The following is a 12,440-nucleotide window of genomic DNA, read 5'->3' as shown; positions in this document are numbered from 1 at the left end:
GGGACTTCAATGTAATTAAAGAAAGTTATACAAATTAATTATACTATATAGTTTTAAATCACTAGCACCGTGTGATGGACCCGATTAAGGGATCTCAATGCAAATATTATATAGTTTGGGTTAAAATTAAATTATATAGAAGCTTGGTAATTTTCCTAAACAATTGTAAGAGACTAAAACATGGTCAATTTCCTTAAAATAAAATAATTAATTAAGATGGTCAATTTTCTTAAAATAAATTAATTAATTAAGATGGTGCTTGGTAATTTTCCTAAATATTTATAGAGACTAGAAGATGGTCAATTTCCTTAAAATAAAATAATTAATTAATATAAACATGCACACTTATGGTATTAATTATTATCATCATAAAATTATATATTAAATTTAAAATCTATGCAATTTTATTAAACTTTGTTAATTATTTAACATACAAAAATATAATATAAGTAGGTTATAAATAATTCAAGTTAGATTCCATAATATATAATATTGCATAATTCTTTCGATTTGATTTAATGCATATATGTAATATATTTATATAAATATATAATTCTCTTAAAATTACATGCATAAGTAGTAAAAGTAATTTCGTCACTAAAGAAAAGAATTTTAGTAACATTGGATATAGTTATATGATAGTAATCACTCATTTGAATAGTAAAAATAACAATATTATCAGCGAGATTAGTGAAAGTGGTAGAAACAACAACGAGAGTAGTGAAATAATCAATATTAATCCGGCAATAGTGAAAGTAATAATAATTACGGCGGGAGTAGTGAAATTATCAATATTAATGTGGCAGTAGTGACAGTAACAATAATTACGGCGGGAGTAGTGAAAGTAACAATGATTACGGGCAAGTAATGAAATGTTATTACCATTGTTTCATTAATAAGAGTAAAATATTACTAGCGAGAGTAGTGAATTTGTCTCAAAATTTATTTCATCGTAATTTTAGGATATGTCATAGACAAATATATTAATGATAAATTTATGGGTTAAGCAACTTTAAGTAATTTTATTTAATGAAAAAAAAATTTAATAGTAAGTAGAGGTAGCCCGGGCGAAGCCGGGCACCAATACTAGTTTGTCTTGAACTTGGAACATGTAGCATCTGAAGGGCTGATAATGTGACCATATTAGTTGAGTAATGTGCCTATGAAGTGTTGATAATGTGACCATAGCTAATTCAAAATTGATGTTAATACGAACTAACATTTATGTATAATCATTGTGACATATGTAAATATGTGACCATTGTAACTGAGAAGTGTACCAATGTTTGTTAGTTTTTGAAGATTATAAAAATGTTTGTTTTGGTAACATAAATGACTAAACATGATCACATGTGTCTTAATGCTTAATATGTGACCATTGTAACAGAGAAATGTACCAATGTTTGTTTTATTGTGAAGATTATAAAAATGTTTGTTTTGGTAACATAAATGACTAAACATGATCACATATGTCTTAATGGTGAAAATGTGACCACCTTAGAACACATATGTCTTGGTGATGAAAATGGACCACCTTAACATTATTGTTAACATGTCAACATAGTAGACTAAACATGGTGACATATCTATGATTGTTGTCAATGTGACCACCTTATCAGAGATATGTACCTATGTTTTAGTGTTTTGATCTGAACTTAACATGATAACATCTATGCTTACACATGGTAACATTTATGCGTAAACATTGTAATATATGTATTAGTGTTGAATATGTAACCATTTTAGCGAGAAATGTACCAAAGTTTTTTATTTTTTGAAGATTATAAAAATATTTGTTTTGGTAACATAAATGAGTTAACATGATCACATGTCTTAATGTTGAAAATGTGACCACCTTCGATCACATATCTTAGTGTTGAAAATGTGACCACCTTAATATTTGTCTTAACATGTTAACATAATAGACTAAACATGGTGACATATCTGTGATTGTTGGCAATGTGACCACCTTATCAGAGATATGTACCCCTGTCTTAGTATTTTGACGTAAACTTAACATGATAACATCTATGATTTACACATGGTAACATTTATCGTAAATATTGTATCATATGTGTTAGTGTTGAATAGGTAACCATTTTAGCTGAGAAATATACCAATGTTTTTTTTATTTTCGAAGATTATAAAAATGTTTTTTTTTGGTAAAATAAATATGTAAACATGATCACATATGTCTTAATGTTGATAATGTGACCACCTTTAGATCACATATGTCTTAGTGTGGAAAACGTGACCACCTTAACATTATTCTTAACATGTCAACATAATAGACTAAACATGATGACATATCTGTGATTGTTGAAACCGTGACCACCTTAGATCACATATGTCTTAGTGTGGAAAACATGACCACCTTAACATTATTCTTAACATGTCAACATAATAGACTAAACATGATGACATACCTGTAATTGTTGACAATGTGACCACCTTGTCAGATATATATACCAATGTCTTTGTGTTGTGATCAGATCTTAACATGATAACATCTATGCTTACACATGGTGACATATGTTAATATCTTTACAATCTGACCACTTTTCCGGTAAATGTACCGTATCTGTGCGAGGAATGTACTATAATTTGAGGTTGAAATAAATTTTAACATGTTAACATAGTGACATGTCTTAGTGATGAAGATGTGACCTCCTTAGCTAAGGATTATACCAATGTGAGGACATGTCTTAGCTTAGCTTAATATGGTAACATATATGCTTAACACATGGCCATTGGCAGGTAGTTGGACGACCACTTATTCTATGTCAATTCATACACCACCGCGATTGGACGAGATAGTGGATAACATGGTGCTCCCACCCTCATTTGACCTGGGGCTGGACGACATCATCTTAGGTACACCCGTGCTAAAGATAGGCCAACAGGAGATCCCGCTTGTAATAGTGCTCAAGATGTTGCCCGTCCTCCTAAGACTTCGAAGAAGAAATGAAGAATCGGCATGGCCCGTTGATGTAAGCGTTGGTTTGTAATAATGATGATCTTTTGGGACTTAGCGCATGGTGGTTTGTTTAACGATGTGTTCTTTTGGGACGTACTTTTTAGTCCCTCGTGATGTTAAAGATGTAAGACAATCTTTGTTTCGTAACCACCTTATGATGAAATGAGACAATCTACGAATGTTATGACATATGTTCCCATTATGGTTACATTACTAGCTGTAGAGTGGTTACATTTCCCTATCAAAGTGGTCACATTTTGAATCATCTCCTAAATTCAGTTCCATTATGGTTACATTACTAGCGGTGGTCGGTGGATTGGTTACATTTCCCTACCAAAGTGCTCACATCTTGAATATGTTAACATATGTCACCATGTTATAAAGCGTTTATGTTATCATGTTAAACTCAGTTCAAAACTCTCAAACATAGATACATATCTCTGATATGATGGTCACATTTTCAACCAACACATTTATGTCACCATGTTTAATCAATTATGTTAACTTGTTAAGATGGCAGCTGCTGTAGTTAAGATGGCAGCTGCTGTTAGCACCAAAAAGAAGAGCAAGAAATAGATGATACGTGCATTTTATATAGTCTTTTTAGCCTATTTTATGCACGTATTTCTATGCTTTTATCGTGGTTTACGCTACGAAATGCCCCGGATATGCTACTTTGGTGTATTTTGTCTTATTTGCAGGAATGAACCAGAAAGTAGCGGAATCAAGTCATTTACCGTCCATTTTGCATGCATTTGGAGGAAGAGTAGATTTGGAGCGGGAAATATTGCTGTCTTGGGATGCGTGAAGGCGTTTCGGGAGCTAAAAGGACAAGTCAAAGTCAAATTAACGAGAATTACAAGTCATTGAAGTCAATTATCACTCGATCGAAGACATCCTTAGTCGATCGAGTGGTTTTAGGAGAATAAATAGTCGATCGAGTTGCTTCCTTAGTCGATCGACCAGTCCTTATGTGTAATCGTCGATCGAGCACTTTACTTGGTCGATCGAAATGCTTTTCTGGTTGAGTTTGCTCGATCGAGTGATTTCTTTACTCGATCGAGTGGACTTTGCTACGGGCTGGGCTTTTAGGTTTAATTCGTTAATTAGGTTTAATCCTACTCCTAATTTCTTATAAATAGGAGTAAGGGTTGTCATTTGTAATCATCCAAGAATCCGGGGGATCACGTTGCTTTTCTCCTTTTTCTCTATACACTGTTACTTTGTTCTCTTATTTCCGGATCGCTTAATTTCAGTAATTCTTCTTCCCTTATTCACTTTTTAATGTTTATTTCTTCTTTTATTATTGTTCTTGTTTATTTTATCATGCATAGCTAAATCCCCTAGTATGTTAGGATCAGGGAAGCCGTGGTAGCGATGCTTTAACTGTATTAAATAGATTAGCTTTGCGGTAGGAATTGTATTAGGCAATTTGATTGTTATCCGGTCGAATGTATGCATGCAGGAGACCATAATTCTAGTTGACCCCGACCTAGATCGAAAGATTGGAAGGGAAGGCTTGCTTAATTACAATAGGGTATTGCAGTGAGGGCGAAAGTTAAGTCTTTTTTACACTCTAGGGCGGTTTAAGGACCGAAAGGTGACGACCATAGCTCTTCCTATCAATAGTCTAATCGCCTTAGTATTCCTGATAGTATAAGATCTGATAGCTGCCACGGTGGACCGACCCCTAGCATACTCCCTTCTCTTACTGTTAATTCTCTTATTCATTTCCCTTGCTTAAATCTCTAGTTTAGTTAACACAATCAAAACCCCCAATTGCGATATTTAGACAGATAAATAGACAAATAGATAGTACACCGCCTCCCTGTGGAGATCGACCCTACTTACCGCTGACTTCTGTTAGTAGTACTTAGGTATTTTATTTTTGGTACGAAACGACGTATCAAATTTTGGCGCCGTTGCCGGGGAGGCAATCTATTTATTTATTTGTTTAATTTTATTTTTTTTTTAGCCTCGGGGATTTTTCCTTGAGGTCATTTTTTTAATCTTTTGTTTAGTGTGTTTTGATAGGCCTTACAGGTACTACCTAGACAGTTCTAGGTGAAAGACAATCAAAGGGAAGGCTTGAGTACCTTTGACCCACCACCGATGTCCCATTTTATGGAACAGACGGTGATTTACTACGGGAGATGTGGTTCTGCCGAGCACAATGCAGCTGTAGTTGTGCCGCCACATCCGCCCTATCAATGGCCACCGCAACAAGATTCCCCGATATACAAGAAGAAGACCTTGCAGAGCTGAAATTCTTGATGGAGGAACTTGCATTCCAAGTGCAAGAATATGTCTCGCGATTTGATGAGCTCGAGTCTCAGCTTGCTCAATTAGCAAATGAGATGGAGAGAGAAGAGATCGCGAGTCGACATATTTAACGAGAATGCTTGTATCACAAATGCAAGAGAGTGATAGATATATGGACGCTCGAATCCCGAATCGAGTCACAAATAGCTCGGTTAACGGTGAGATGCAAGAAGAAGAGGTTTATCTTACGAGAGCGCTTTTCTCGTAAGGAAACCGTGTTGCCCAATGATGAGGATGACTTCTATGACTCGGACGACGAGTTCCTATCATATTTCACTACCCCACGCGAAGATTTCAAATAACAGACAGATAGAGGTATCACTCGATCGAGTGACAATTATTGGTCGATCGAGTGATTTTTCGAAAGAACTTGCTCGATCGAGTGATATCACTCGATCGAGTGGAATGCAGAGGTAGTCCTCGATCGAGTGATTCTGCCACTCGATCGAGCGAAATGCGGGAAGAAATTGGTCGATCGAGTAATAATTCTGCTCGATCGATGATTTGGTCATTGGGAGTCGTAATTCGTCATTTGGGCTTAATTTAGATGACGACTTTGACGATGATAACGATTCACGTGAATCTCCCTTATTCAAAGCCGAGCCGGATGCGCTTGAGGTCGCGATTTACGGGACGAATTCCACTGAGGATGACAAGGAGGTAGCTGAGTCGGTAGTCACTCCTAGCACGGAAGAGGTAATGAATTCTTTTATCTATGATTCCGTCATTGAGAGTGATCAACTTGAGGTATTGAACGATAATTTATTTATTGTTTGTTTTAATAGTAAATTGCCTCAGTTGACTTTTGCTGCGCATCCCAATGCCTTACCCCTTCCCAGTAGGTCGCACAATTTAACGATTTTTCACCGTCCTCATCATTATAAATTCGTTAATCTGAAATGGAGCCCTACTTATTTGACAATTGCTCCCTCGCTCCTATATTTTGTGGATAAATTTAGGAGCGCCCATAGGAAATTTGTTAGACTTAAATGCTTACATATTTTTATTCCCTATTTCTGTAATCCACTTTTGTGCTACTTATGCTTTTGTGTAGCACATGCGCAGCTATTTGACAGGTTGCTGCGCGCTTTGAGCTGTTTTGATTGTAGCTGATTATAGTGGCTCGAAGAAAAAGAAGGTCGAGCTGGGACCTGTCTGAAGCTAGCGCTACCCGGGAGGCAACCCGGCGATTTTATTTTGTTTTTATTTCAATTTCAGTTGTAATAAATGGTTCTTATACCATAAAACTTTCTCAAGATGCTTGTCTTGTTAGTTTGCGGGCTGTTTTTATTGCGTTTTTGCGGTATGCAGGATTACTCGATCGAGTACTTTTTGTACTCGATCGAGGGCTTTTTCTGCTATATTTACTCGATCGAGTGAAACATTTACTCGATCGACCACCTGCGAAAAGAGAAACTACTCGATCGACTGCCTTTCTTCTCGATCGAGCAGTTTTTGGATGCCCATTCATTCGATTGACTTGGATTAGCTTCCTGAGACGGTTTTCCGGGCCCTTAGCAACCTCCCATTTCATGGTCGGTTTGGGGAGGTCCCCTTATTCGCGCTATCTTGTGAGTTTTTCCGCTTTTACTCTCTTTCTCCTTCAGTTTGCATTTCCTTTCCATGTTTTGGTACAATGGGGGCATTGTACGGTTTGGTTTGGGGAGGTTATGCATCCATATCTGTGTCTGCATATTGTTTTTATTTGCATTTCAGTTATCACGTTTAATTTTCTGTTTGCATTGTTCTTTATTTCAAAAAAATCAAATTCCATAAAAAATCAAAAAATTGAAAAATTTCAAAAATTTCACGTTTATTTTAGCATATAGGTTGAGTCGGAACGGTAGATTTCAATGATGAAATTGCACTGCAACTGTCTTTTTTCTTAAGCCTTGCATTGAACTGTTATCTTTTAGCTTTGTCTTTTGCATAATCTACGAGTTAATGTTTAAATTTAGCTGAACGAATAGACTTGACCTGAAATTTTGGCAACCTACTTATAAATTCTAAGGATTTAGAGCCGTATAAACTGGTGTCATTTGTGACCAGTTTCATGTAGGATTGTGAGTAGTTACTCCTTGCATATCATGTATCATCAATTTGCACATATATGAAATTCAATTGCTTTTTGCCGTCATACATTCGGGTTAGTGGTTGGTGTCACATGCAGGGAGGTGCTTACAATTTCCCTTTCTTTCATTTTTACCCACAAACTCCACATTAGCCAAATTTGCCAGTTGACCCTTTAGCTACATCCAAATTTAGCCTGCCTTGTCAAGCTAGTTTAGATTGTTGTTTTGCGGTATATATTTCATTGTATCAAATATTGGCGCATATTCTATTGAATCGGAGTTGGTAATCTATGAAGAAGGGGAGAAAAGAAAAAAAACGTGATGGAAAAAGAAAAAAAAAGAGTCGAAAAAAGAAGATGAAAAATGAAAAAAAAAAGAATGAAAAAGAAGAAACCGAAAGAAATAGAAAGAAAAGAAAAGAAAAAAAAAGATGTTTGGTTGACGGTTTCTACTCCTATGTTCTATCTTACATAATTTGAGGAGTACGTTTGGTTTGGTTTGGTGAGTTTTATGCCAAATGAAGGGCATTGTGCTTATTTCATAATTGAGTTGAGAATTGGATTTGTTCCATATGGTTTTGTTTAGGTACTAGCTTGGCCGCCTATACCTCCACATTCCCATAAATGTTTTGCCTTTTCCTACCCATTGCCTCACTTTACCATATTTTTGTAAGCCCTCGGCTGTGACAGGACCTTGTTTGGTTGGAATGTATGTTTGGTAGCTAGAATTGTCTATCATATCAGTTGCATGCATGTTTATGTGGGTCGTAGTTTAGGTGAGCGACTATTTTTCTTCCTCTCTTATACATATATATGCTTGCCCTTTGCTTCATGAGGGAAAGAGTGACCCGTGAGAGTCCATTATTAAAGGTCTTGCAAGGTCGACGCTTCAGCTTTATTTATAAACATCTTATAACTCGTTTGCATTTGACTGTCTTGCTATAAGTGTTAGTTTGTTTGCATTAAATTGGCTTAAGTGGGCATTTGTAGCTAGCTCTGAGTTATCTTTTTCCGTTCCATTAGCGTATAGTTTTGAGTTTACTCGGGGACGAGTAAAGGTTTGGTTTGGGGAGATTTGATACGTGCATTTTATATAGTCTTTTTAGCCTATTTTATGCACGTATTTCTATGCTTTTATCGTGGTTTACGCTACGAAATGCCCCGGATATGCTACTTTGGTGTATTTTGTCTTATTTGCAGGAATGAACCAGAAAGTAGCGGAATCAAGTCATTTACCGTCCATTTTGCATGCATTTGGAGGAAGAGTAGATTTGGAGCGGGAAATATTGCTGTCTTGGGATGCGTGAAGGCGTTTCGGGAGCTAAAAGGACAAGTCAAAGTCAAATTAACGAGAATTACAAGCTGCTGAAGTCAATTATCACTCGATCGAAGACATCCTTAGTCGATCGAGTGGTTTTAGGAGAATAAATAGTCGATCGAGTTGCTTCCTTAGTCGATCGACCAGTCCCTTATGTGTAATCAGTCGATCGAGCACTTTACTTGGTCGATCGAAATGTTTTTCTCGGTTGAGTTTGCTCGATCGAGTGATTTCTTTACTCGATCGAGTGGACTTTGCTACGGGCTGGGCTTTTAGGTTTAATTCGTTAATTAGGTTTAATCCTACTCCTAATTTCTTATAAATAGGAGTAAGGGTTGTCATTTGTAATCATCCAAGAATCCGGGGGATCACGTTGCTTTTCTCCTTTTTCTCTATACACTGTTACTTTGTTCTCTTATTTCCGGATCGCTTAATTTCAGTAATTCTTCTTCCCTTATTCACTTTTTAATGTTTATTTCTTCTTTTATTATTGTTCTTGTTTATTTTATCATGCATAGCTAAATCCCCTAGTATGTTAGGATCGGGAAAGCCGTGGTAGCGATGCTTTAAGCGTATTAAATAGATTAGCTTTGCGGTAGGAATTGTATTAGGCAATTTGATTGTTATCCTCGAATGAATGTATGCATGCAGGAGACCATAATTCTAGTTGACCCCGACCTAGATCGAAAGATTGGAAGGGAAGGCTTGCTTAATTACAATAGGGTATTGCAGTGAGGGCGAAAGTTAAGCTGTTTACACTCTAGGGCGGTTTAAGGACCGAAAGGTGACGACCATAGCTCTTCCTATCAATAGTCTAATCGCCTTAGTATTCCTGATAGTATAAGATCTGATAGCTGCCACGGTGGACCGACCCCTAGCATACTCCCTTCTCTTACTGTTAATTCTCTTATTCATTTCCCTTGCTTAAATCTCTAGTTTAGTTAACACAATCAAAACCCCCAATTGCGATATTTAGACAGATAAATAGACAAATAGATAGTACACCGCCTCCCTGTGGAGATCGACCCTACTTACCGCTGACTTCTGTTAGTAGTACTTAGGTATTTTATTTTTGGTACGAAACGACAGTATCAATAGACATCTCCGCAAGATGGTATGCGTGTAATCTGTAATATATTTACATGCCGTAGTTAAGATGACAATTGCCATAGTTACATTTACATACTAAGATTGTAATATTCTCCTTTTCACATTCTAAGAGACTATAACTGCCTAATAATATTGTTACATTTCCATTATAACATACTCTCTTTTACACACTTTTCAAGTCAACAAAAGTGGTCACATACGCGACAAAAGTTATACCATTTGTAAACATTTATGGTGACACTTGAAATTGTTCAGAAGAAAATGCGCATATTTTCTTATATGACGGTTACAAATCAATCATTGTCATACACCAGTAACATCTTGAGAGACTAAAAAGTGCGTTCCAAAATAACATATTATCCATCAACCACTAAGTACTAAGTCTTTCTTATTACAAACCGATGTTTACTGTATCTTTTACATCCATCTTCTGCGCGGTGGTCAATTGTTGTATGAGATGGTATAGGGAAGATGGTGGCCCATGTCCCTCGACCTCCTTCATTTACCTACAAACAAAACAAATTAATCAACCCTTAAAATAAAACAACTAAGATGGTAACATTTTCGAATAACATAGTAACATTAAGACCATTTGTAACATTCAAAACATTATATGCTACTACTTTAGAGTCATATGTCCGTCATTTAACGAAAATTATAACCATTTAATTACCAGTCTATATTCACTCACAATTGTTACATTAAGATGATAACAACTAACAAGGGCATATGTTACCAGTTTAACTGCAATAGTTACCATATAATTATCTTAATAAATACATAAATTAACCAGCGTTGCTTAAATGGTAACAAATTAAACAGAAAGGGCCAACACATTTTTATGTTACCATTTTAACTAAAATTGATATTACACAATCACAAATCTATATATACGATAAAATAGTAACAAGGTACACCTAATTGGTCATATATGAAAAATAAAATGGTCAAATCTTTTTAAAAGGTCACGTTCTTTAATAAAATGGTAACATATACACTGAAAACAGATAGGCAGAATAGTAACAATTTAAAAGAGTATAGGGAACATTATGTTATATTACCATTTTACCATAATATAGGGCACATTTGTCCATTCTCATGGTCACATTTTTGAATAGGCTGATAACATCAAGAACTGGTCACATTTTTCAACTAAGAAGCTTTCAACACTAACACATATGTTGCCATGTTTCATAATAGATGTTATCATGTTAAGCTAAGGTGATTACATTTTTTAAATGTACCTACATTTTGTATAATATGCAACACATTCAAAATAGGTACATATCTCATCTAAGGTGGTCACATATTCAACACTAACACACATGTTACTATTTTTACTCATTTATATTATCATATTAAGGTTCATTTTAAACCCAAATAAACATTTCTTTAATGAGCAAGACACTCAAACATAGATACATTTCTCAACTAAGGTGGTCACATTTTCAAAACTAACACATATGTAATCATGTTGAGTCATTTATGTTAGCATGATAAATAACAACACACTCAAATACAGGTATATTTCTCGACTAACGTGGTCACATATTCAACATCAACACATATGTCACCATGTTTACTCATTTATGTTATCATGTTAAGATTCTTTTAAACCCTAATAAACATTTCTATAGTGAGCAACATACTTAAACATAGATACATTTCTCTGCTAAGGTGGTCCTATTTTCATTACAAACACATATGTGACCATGTTTAGTCATTTATGTTAACATGTTAAGATTCATTTTAAACCCAAATAAACATAAATATAAATAACAACTCACTCAAACATAGGTACATTTCTCAACTCAGGTGGTCACATATTCCACACCAACACATATGTCACCATGTTTACTCATTTATGTATCATGTTAAGATTCATTTTAAACCCTAATAAACATTTCTATAATGAGCAACATACTTAAATATAGGTACATTTCTTAGCTAAGGAAAACAAAGTAAGCAAATAAAGAGGTTTGTAAACAATTGATTAAAGACACTAGGGTGACATGGGATCATAGGAGAAACATGGAAATAAATCATACAAACATGTTCTCCATTAGAAGCAAGCACTTATTGTTGTGAAGGGATCGATTTAATGTATATCTTACAATCCCTAGGAAGATTTAGGTCCCGGAGCCGAGTCGTCTAGACTGTACAACACCTACAAGTCGACTTAGTCTCCTGCTATTCAACTCTATGCATGGTCTAACAAGGCTCTAGTTGGTTTATATATTACAAACCTCATTGAAAAGATAAGAGATGGGTAAAAAATGCAAGGATTCATAGGCTCGCATTTCATCAAACATGACATGTGCATAGGTTGAAATCACAACAAGCAAGCAATTAATTATGAAAACATATTAGATTAAGTTTAGATCAATCCCCATATTTATTTCCCCTAATTCCCCATTAACCCTAACTAAAGGACTACTCACTCATGATCAAGTTTAGTATGCTAATAAGGTTGTCAATCATACCAACAAAGCAAAACATGATGAATAAATGATGTAATTAACAATAATTAAACAAGGGTAAAAGGGATTATACCTATTTGAGATGATCCAAATAATAAAGCAAAGAATAATAGAAGTAATCTTGATGATTGATGGAAGGTTGTCAATCCTCCAATAAACCCC

This window comes from Silene latifolia, chromosome 3 (assembly GCF_048544455.1).
Source record: "Silene latifolia isolate original U9 population chromosome 3, ASM4854445v1, whole genome shotgun sequence".
In the NCBI taxonomy this organism is placed as follows: domain Eukaryota; kingdom Viridiplantae; phylum Streptophyta; class Magnoliopsida; order Caryophyllales; family Caryophyllaceae; genus Silene; species Silene latifolia.
The sequence above is the reverse complement of the archived record's forward strand: the minus strand, read 5'-3'. Positions refer to the sequence as shown.